The sequence below is a fragment of the Nicotiana tabacum genome, unplaced genomic scaffold (assembly GCF_000715075.1).
Source record: "Nicotiana tabacum cultivar K326 unplaced genomic scaffold, ASM71507v2 Un00085, whole genome shotgun sequence".
NCBI lineage: Eukaryota > Viridiplantae > Streptophyta > Magnoliopsida > Solanales > Solanaceae > Nicotiana > Nicotiana tabacum.
Window position 1 is genome coordinate 188,708 of NW_027438323.1, and position 10,283 is coordinate 198,990.

Consider the following 10,283-nt stretch of genomic DNA (forward strand, 5'->3'; position numbering starts at 1 on the left):
TTTCTTATTATCTTTTCTCTCTTGTATTGGCATTTGGCACAAACTATAGTAGACTCTATTTTCTAGATTGGTTGTTAGATGCTCCTAACTTAGTGACACCCCATGTCGGGCTATTTTTCCGCACTTATATTTTAATTGGGTTTTACCCCCGTTTTATGAAAAAACTCCAATTATTTGAAATGTCTTAATTTATTTCTGTTAAATTTTGAAAGTGTTTTGGAAAGGTCGGCTTGCCTAGTACCACGATAGGCGCCATCACCACGGGTTAGGTTTTGGGTCATGACAAGTTATTATCAGAGCCTAGGTTACACAGGTCTAACGATTTATGAGCAGGTTTAGTAGAGTCTTACGGATCGATATGGAGACGTCTGTACGTATCTTAGAAAGGCTACAAAACGCTTAGGAAACTCCACATTCTTGAATTCGTGTCGTGTAAATCTGTTGATTCTATAAACTAAACATCTGTTGTTTCATTCTCTCACATATGGTGAGGACTCGTACTAATGGGAAGGATGGACAACAACCAGTACCACCAGCTAGAGCCGAGGCTGCGTTAGAGGCCGCGGTAGGGGCAGAGGTGCAGCCCGCACAACAGCTGGGGTAGTACCTACAAATCCACCAGTTGCCCTAGATAAGGACCAGATTCCAGGTGGTCTCTGTTCCGGCCGCAGCAGCCACTTCTCAAGTGAGGGGAGGTGCTCAGACTCCCGCCGCCCGCACACCATAGCAGGTGGTAGAGGGATTCCAGACACCGAGGGCACCTCCAGCCCAGTCAGTTGCAGTTGCTCAAGACTATGTGGTTCCTGCTATGCCTGAGGATGAGCAGCGTAGATTGGAGAGGTTTGGGAGACTCCATCCTCCATCTTTCAGTGGTGAAGAGTGAGAGGATGCAAAGGGTTTCTTGGATAGGTGTCAGAGGATACTCCATACGGTAGGTATTCTGGAGACCAGTGGGGTCTCGTTCACTAACTTTCAATTCTATGGGGCTGCATTCAGTTGGTGGGAGGCTTACGAGAGGCATAGGCTAGTCGGCACAACGCCCCTTACCTGGCAACAATTCTCTGTTATCTTTCTGGAGAAGTTCGTGCCTCAGTCTCGTAGAGAGGAGTTGCGCAGACAGTTTGAGCAGCTTTGTCAGGGTGATATGTCTGTGACGCAATATGAGATGCGATTCCCAAAGTTGGCCCGTCATGCTATTTGGTTGGTTCCCACAAACAGGGAGAGGATCAGGAGGTTTATAGATGGCCTCACTTATCAGTTGTGATTGATTATGACCAGAGAGAGAGTGTCTGGTGCTACTTTTGATGAGGTTGTCGACATTGCTCGTCAGATTGAGATGGTTCGTAGTCAAGAGAGGGTTGAGAGGGAGGCCAAGAGGCCTCGTAGAAAGGGAGGATTTATTGGTGCTCCTTTTGGGGGTCAGTTCCAGCACGGTAGAGGCCGACCTTTCAGACATGCTCAGACGACTCATCCAGGTCACCGTGGTGCATCATCTGGACATGGTTCTCACAGTTATCAGCAAGGCCGTTCATCTCTCGGTGCCCTCCCAGCGCAGAGCTTGTCATGTGTTCCATCGGGCCAGGGTTCGCCTATGCCAGGTCCTTCTGCAATTTATCCGGTGATCGGGGCTCCTTTCAGTCCCCTACACCAACATCGAGGAGTTTTTATGAGTGTGGGGAGTTTTATCACATGAAGAGAGAGTGTCCCCGTATAGTGGGAGGTCTAGCTCCGTAGAGGAGCCAGTCTAGGTCATCAACACCAGCCCCTCCACCACCCGCTCAGCCATCCCGGGGTGGAGCCCAGTCAGCAAGGGGTTGCCCGAGAGGGTGAGGCCGATTAGGGGGCTACCATGACCATTTCTGTGCTCTTCCTACTAGACCAGATGCCATTGCTTCGGATGCTGTGATTATAGGTATTGTCTCAGTTCTCCATAGGGATGCCTCTATATTATTTGACCCTCGTTCCACTTATTCATATGTGTCCTCGTATTTCGCTCATTATCTGGATATGCCCCATGTGTCTCTAGTTTCATCTGTTCATGTATCAACTCTTGTGGGTGATACTATTATTGTGGTCCATGTATATCGGTCATGTGTGGTGACTATTGGGGGTCTGGAGACCAAAGTCAATCTTTTGTTGCTTAGTATGGTCGATTTTGACGTGATTTTGGGTATGCATTGGTTTTCTCCATGTCATGTTGTTCTATATTGTCACGCTAAGACCATGACGTTGGCAATGCTAGGATTGCCGGGGGTTGAGTGGAGCGGCTCTATAGACTATGTTCCCAGTAGAGTGATTTCATACTTGAAAGCGCAACGGATGGTTGAGAAAGGTTGTCTATCTTATCTGGCCTTTGTGAGGGATGTTAGTGCAGAGGCCCCTGCTATTGATTTTGTTCCGGTGGTGCAAGATTTTCCGGATGTATTTTCTACAGACCTGTCGGGCATGCCGCCCGGCAGGGATATTGATTTCGGTATTGATTTGGTTGACGGTCACTCAGCCCATTTCTATTCCACCATACTGTATGGCACCGACTGAGTTGAAGGAGCAGCTTCAGAAACTACTTGATAAGGGGTTTATTTGGCCTAGCATATCACCTTGGGGTGCACCAGTTCTATTTGTGAAGAAGAAGGATGGTCCTATGAGAATGTACATTGATTACAGACAGTTGAACAAGGTCACAATCAAGAACAAGTATCCTTTGCCGCGTATTGATGATTTGTTTGACCAGCTTCAGGGAGCGATGGTGTTCTCCAAGATTGATTTGAGGTCAGGGTATCACCAGTTGAAGATTCGAGACTCAGGTATTCTTAAGACATCTTTCAGGACCCGATATGGTCATTATGAGTTCCTTCTGATGTCTTTTGGGCTGACCAACGCCCCAACAATGTCCATGCATCTTATGAACAGTGTGTTTCAGCCGTATTTGGACTCGTTTGTCATTGTATTCATTGATGATATCATGGTGTACTCTCGTAGCCAGGAGGAGCATGCCCAGCATCTGAGGATTGTGTTACAGCGATTGAGGGAGGAGAAGCTTTATGCAAAGTTCTCCAAGTGTGAGTTTTCGCTTGGTTCAGTGGCGTTCTTGGGGCACGTGGTGTCCAGTGAGGGTATTCAGGTGGATTCGATGAAGATAGAGGCGGTGCAGAGTTGGCCCAGACCGTCCTCAACCACAGAGATTAGGAGCTTTCTTGGTTTGGCGGGCTATTACCGTATTTTTGTGGAAGGTTTTTCATCTATTGCATCGCCCTTGACCAGATTGACCCAAAAGGTTGCCCCATTCAGGTGGTCGTATGAGTGCGAGGAGAGGTTTCAGAAGCTCAAGACTGTCTTGATAACGACTCCAGTTCTAGTTCTACCATCAGCTTCTGATTCCTACACAGTGTATTGTGATGCCTCGAGGTTAGGTATTGGGTGTGTTCTGATATCGAAGGGTAGAGGGATTTTTCATGCTTCGCGCTATTTGAAGACCCTTGAGAAGAACTATCCTGTCCATGACCTTGAGTAGCAGCTATTGTTCACGTCTTGAAGATTTGGCGACACTATTTGTACGGGGTCCATTGTGAGATTTACACTAATTATCGGAGTTTGTAGCATTTGTTCAAACAAAAGGATCTTAACATGCGTCAGCGGAGGTAGTTGGAGCTTCTTAAGGACTATGATATCACCATTTTATACCATCCGAGGAAGGCCAATGTGGTGGCCGATGCCTTGAGTCATCGGACGGAGAGTTTGGGGAGCTTAGCATATCTTCCAGCAGCAGAGATGCCATTGGCATTTGATGTTCAAGCCTTAGCTAGTCAGTTTGTTAGATTGGATGTTTCTAAGCCGAGTCGAGTATTGGCTTGTGTGATCTCTCGGTCTTCTCTTTATGAGCATATCAGGGAGCGTCAATATGGGAACCCTCATCTGCTTGTCCTTAAGGACACGGTCCAACACAGTGATGCTAAGAAGGTCACTATTGGGGATGATGGTGCATTGAGGATGCAGGGAAGGCTATGTGTGCCCAATGTAGATGGTTTGCGTGAGTTGATTCTCCAGGAGGCTCACAGTTTACGGTATTCTATTTATCCAGGTGCCGCGAAGATGTATCAGGACTTGAGATAACATTACTAGTGGAGGAGAATGAAGGACATAGTGGAGTATGTAGCTTGGTGCCTATATTTCTAGCATGTGAAGTATGAGCATCAGCGAGTAGGTGGATTGTTCCAGACGTTAGAGATTCCGGAGTGGAAATGGCAACGGATCACTATGGATTTCATTGTTGGGCTTCCACAGACTCAACGCAAGTTTGTTATTGTTTGGGTGATTGTGGACCGGCTGACCAAGTCAGCTCATTTCATTTCATTCCTGTGATGACTATTTATTCTTCCGAGCAACCGGCTTGAGTGTATATACGCGAGATCGTCAGGCTTCATGGCGTACCGGTATCTATCATCTCTAACCGGGGTATGCAATTTACATCATGGTTCTGGTTTTACCCCTATTTTATGAAAAAACTCCGATTATTTTAAATATCTTAATTCATTTCTGTTAAATTTTGAAAGTGTTTTGGAAAGGTCGGCTTGCCCAGTACTACGATAGGCGCCATCACGATGGGTTAGGTTTTGGGTCGTGACAGTTCACTGTATAAGTACTTGGCATAGATAATCCCATTCAACTATGTCATAAGCCTTTATCATGTAAAGCTTCAGCACTACATTTCCATGTAGCTTAGGTTTTCTGATGCTATATTCCATCTCCTGAGTCAACATAATATTTTTTTGTGATTGATCTCCCTTTAATAAAGCCTGTTTGGTTAGGAGGGATCATTTTCTGCATCAATGGGGCCAGTCTTCAATTCAACAACTTTGAGATGATCTTGCAGGTGAAGTTACTCAGACTTATTGGTCTGAGTTCACTAAACTGTTGTGGGCACCCCACCTTAAGTATGAGTACAAGGCATGTATGTGTGAATGCCTTTGGTAATTCAGTACCTGCAATAAAATCAAGTATCATTAGTAAAAGATCATTCTTGATGATCTCCTTACAAGAATGATAGAACTTTCCAGACATTCCATCAGGTCCTGGTGCACTATGGCTGCTTATCGACATCACCACCTCCCTTATTTCCTCTATCGTAGGGATAGGATTCAGTACCAAATTCTCTTCACTCCCTATAATCTTTGGTAGTAGGTTCACTGGTGATAGGTCTCTATTATGTATTTTATGAGAAAATTATTTCTGAAAAAATTCCATAGCTTCATTGTCTATGTCTTCCTCTCCTTCAATCCAGTCCTATTGTATTTAGAGTTTTCAGCAATGGATATAGCCTCCAGGTCTACAACCCTATCTTCTAGCTTCTTTACTTTATCAAAAAATGTTACCAATAAAGTTTCTACGCCTCTCAGATAACCTCTTTGTAGTATTCTTTAGTTTCAAATAAAATCTCCAAATTGGAGAGCCATTAATCTCCTCATTCCATACTTGTTCCACCACTTCCATGAAGTCGGGTTCATCAACCCAAAAGTCTAAGAATTTAAAATATTTAATAGGTTCCTTACTCTTGGAAATCACTTCAATGAATAGATGGGAATGATCAAAACCAGTTTTAACTAAGTGTGAGACATTTGTGGTAGAAAACTGATTCATCCATTCTTGATTCAGCAGCACTCTATCCAATCTCTTTCAAACACTCCTATTAGGACTCCATCCATTACACCAAGTAAAATTGGAGCCAGTATATCCAATATTCATCAGGTCACAATCTATGATACACTGTAAAAAATTCATACTTTTAGCCATTCTATATGGACTTTCTCCCATTTTTCCATATGATGAAGAATGCAGTTAAAGTCTCCAGCCACAATCCAAGATATCTTATAAGTATCAGATATAAACTTAATACTATCCAATAGGAATTCTCTCTCACTTGCTCTACATTTAGCATAAACTAATAACATCAAAAAAGAACTTCCATCCACTGTCACTTCACATGTAACTTGTTGCTCATCAGACTGCACCACTTGACATACGACTAGTTCATCTCAAAATACCCATACCTAACTATTAACATTGAAGAATGAATTTGTATAACCCAACATTCTTTTGTATTTGTCCAGTTTATCAACATTGTAGAAAATTTTTGATATTGCAATAATTGGAAATTTCTTCTAGCTTCTAATCATTTGTCTAAGTCTCTCAAGGGCACCCATAGGTTTTATGCTCCTAAAATTTCAAAAAAAAGACTTAATCATGATAAACTTATTCAGAGAGTTTTTGACCTTGTGATAAGCTCATAGGGTGTTTGTTGGATTGCTTTCCTTTATTTTTTTGAACCAGTACCTCCCTTTGGATTTGATCTTCCTCTAGGTGACAGATGAGCCTTGCCAATTACTTCATCCACTACCATTGCAAAGTTTTCATTTGGGTTAGTTTGAGGAGCAAAATATTCAATAAGTGACTCCATATTATCATCACTATCTTCATTAGTGCCTTCACTGTTATCCTCATTGTAAACACTAGCATAGTCACCACTATCTTCTGAGCTTTCACCATCCTCATAATCAGACAGTTCTCATGGACTCTCCTCGTCAATCTCAAGTTTCTTCTGTGAGGTCTCCAAGTTGGTTCCACATATTATCTTGTTGAAAGCACTTTGCACTTGTCCAGGATCAATAACATGAGATGTGGTCGCTTCCTTCCTTTGTCTACTTAGCCTCTTCTTTACAAATGTAGTCTTCTTATTGTTATCATTTTGCTTTGTACCTGTGCCAACATTGTGTTTCTCCATAAGAGTAGTAGGTGTTGTGTTTCTACCCTTTATGTATCTTGCTAATTCCTTAAGAGTCATTTCAGGTGACTCAGGAATTATTTCCTCTAATGTAGCATGCTCTTCCCTAGTGTTCATTGACTTATCTACCTCCTGATCTTCCTTCCCCATCCTCATCTTTTCCATTTTATTACCCACTATCTCCTATCTAGAAATGTTTGTATTTGCCTCTACTTCCTCATTTTGTACATTTGACACTTGTTGTTCTTGCCATTTGACTTGTTTCTTTTCCTTGTTTATTCTCTTTTGTTTTCTCTGCTTATTTGGATTCTTTGTGGATTTCTTCTCCTGATTTCCTAGAAAATCTCTACCCATGAATGTCTCATTCACCTCCTCTAAAATTTTATCATCTCCTTTACCCTTGCCTGGAACTTCTACTATACTCTTTTCTAAATGTGTGATGCCTGGTTCCTTGAAAACTACCCCATTACTCTTCCTGCTATTGTGTTTGTTAGTTTGTGTGACATGTGTTTTTCTAGTGGTTCCTTTTGGTTTTGCTTTTTTTGGATTATCTCTTGTTTTCCTTCTTCTGCTTACACTCTAAAAATCATCCTCCATCTATGTGACATTGTCACTGACTTGCTTTTCTTCCACTTGAGCTTTGTTCCTCTCATCCCTTATTGTATTTCTACACTGACTTTCCAAATGGCCCTACATGAAACAATATTGACAATAGATAGGGGCACCCTAATATTCAATCTTTAGCCATACCCCACCTTCCTTTCCATCTAAAGTGTTGAACCAAATCCATAACTTATCTAACTTTGGTTTTAGCAAGTCAACTTCAACTTTGATTTAGCCACATTTCCTCTAGACTTGGAATATGTGGCCATGTCAAGAGCTACAACAGTCCCAATTGCAATTACCATTCTAGAAACAACATCCCACTTGAATAGATGTCATGCCAGCTGATGTATTAAGATTCAAACTTGAACAATAGAGGGTTCCACTTCTGGCATAAAATTTGGGGTCCATTTCATGATTTTCATTGGGGCTATTCCAATATTCACAAATTATCAAGTTCCCACATGAGTAAATTCAACTTCAGTATCAAAATCTAGATACACATGTTGATGATCAAAATATGAAATTTTAATAGTTACCCTAAGCTGAAATTGACTAACAAACTCTCTCCTTATGTCATCCATCGTTGGTTTTCCCCTATAAAACTTCCCAATAATGGTAAGTTTACAATCTTGAGCAAGATTCACAAATTAATTCCCAGCAATGAAAAAGACAGTCGCTTGTTTTTATGCATACCATGTTTGATTGAAACTGGGTTTTACCTGAATTCCCAATTGCCAACTTTGCCTGAACAACAGCCGCAAAAGATGGTTTGGAAGTACCCGGATTGTTTTATCTATTCATAGCAATGGTAGGTATTCTAATCCCAGAACCATGTGGATTCATAGATATTGCACTCTATCATTGATTTGATGCTGGCCTAGTCAGATTAGCACCCATCTGTTCATTCCCATTTGGAGCCTCTGATGCATTTTCCTTCTTATTGTGATTAATCTTAGCAAAGTTTGATGATACCTTTGGAAAATTCTGAACTGAACTCTTACTATTATGGTTGGTCTTTCCTGCTTGAGAATATGGAACTTAATCTTCCATCTTCCATTGCCCAGAAGGCTCTTGTTCGGGTGTTTCAGAATCATCATTGCTTTTATTATTTTCCAGATGTACTTCTAACTGAGAACTAGTGGATTTCTCCACTTCCTTCATAAATTTGGGGTTTCCAGATTTGGTAGTCGGAAGAAATTTGGTTGTGGTGGTAGGTGGGTTTAGGCTACGTGTTGATGTGGGAATTGATTTTAGGTTAGTTGTCACTTTTTCACTAGGTGCGAGCTTTGATAGATCTGGTGGGTCCTGAGGTGGTTGGCCATTGGGGTGAGTCATAGTGAGAGAAAATCTAGAGAGAAGGGAGAGAAAATCTTTTTGTTTTTCTGATCTACAATTCCCTCTGTCATCAATTTCCAGTTAATGTGATACCAATTTCTCTGTTAACTTTTGCATTTTGATCTTTTCCTAGCGGATTTCAGAATAGTACTGTAGCGCAAGCTAGGCATAGTACCTGTTTAAGCAATGTATACATTTCTATTATCGAGTTGATTCTCTCCCTCTCTAAACCGCCTGCTTGGTTACTAGTGCAAGGAATTATCCTATCATGATCTGATTTTGTTTGTGTATAATCAAGCCTCAAACTCCTTATTACTTAACCATTGGATCACTTGATGATGGTATTGGGGAAATTGTGCAACATTGCAAGGAATTGCGTCGACTTTTGCTTTTTGGCCTCCTTACAGATTTTATGTTTGAGTACATTGGGGTCCATGCTAAGAAGTTAGAGATGCTTTCCATAGCTTTTGCTGGGGATAACGATCTAGGCCTCCACTACATGCTCTCTACTTTTAAAGCCTCAGTAAGTTGGTTGGAGATCAAAGATTGCCCCTTTCGCACTGAGGCTCTATTGGCCAATGCTACAAAGCTGGAGACTATGGTTAAGTAAATTTTGGAGCATGTAAGTTGTTGGATCATAAGTTACCAGAGCTTAATGTTGAAGTTATAGATGAGAGGGGTGATCTGTAAATGAGACCAGAAAGTTGTGCTATCAATAAACTTTATATATATAGGATAGTGGCAGGATAGAGGTTTGACGCCCCTAACTTGAAAGTACAAGAGAGGGTGAATTGTAAAAATTATTTAGTCAACTAACTTTGTTCTAAGTTGACTACCAAGGTTCTGCACACAAAATTTAGTACAACAAATAAAAGTAACGGAGAATAATAAAAATAAACAGGAGAAACCGAGATTTTTATACTAGTTCGTATACCGATGTGGCACCTATATCCAGTTACCTACAAGGGTTCTCTTAGATCTTCAATCGAACATTTACAAATGAGAGTGTGATTTTCTTCACGTTTACCACAAACGAGTTACAAATGAATTCTTGACACAACCTTTCAATCAATTTCTTTTTTCTCTCTATCTTTTGAAGCACCAGTAAGCTTAGGAATATAGTATTTTGTAAGAAGTAGATAGATTGAAAACTTATATGAAAGTTGCATAAAATCCCAAGTCCTTTCTTCTTTTCTTATATAGAGCTTGATGAGGTTATTGGACCCTTTCTCTAAGATTTTGGAAAATCGTTGATTATATGATTTTCCTTTTGAGTCAATGTATTCTAAGAGTAGGACCCAAGGGCTGCCTGTTGAATCCAGCACACAAAGCAGGGCCAGATTCATCCTTAGTTAATATGCTGGAGTTGCCTTGAACTTCTTTCCAATCACTGAAGTTGAGTCTTCCGTTGATTTTGCATAATTGATTGATTCTCATTCCTTTTTTGATAGTCTTCCGTCTATTTTTCATAGTTGATTGATTCACTTTCCTTCCTTGTTTTCTAGATGTACGCAGTTGATAGAAGGATTTGAATGTGATAGTTGTTGTTAGACCTTCCTTTTTTTCT

General features: G+C 41.2%; 1 pseudogene; it reads left to right on the forward strand.

Annotated features, from left to right (window-relative positions):
- The first annotated feature begins 8,951 nt into the window (after positions 1–8,951).
- LOC142178950 (protein TRANSPORT INHIBITOR RESPONSE 1-like) lies at positions 8,952–9,532 on the forward strand (annotated as a pseudogene).
- The last annotated feature ends 751 nt before the right edge of the window (positions 9,533–10,283 follow it).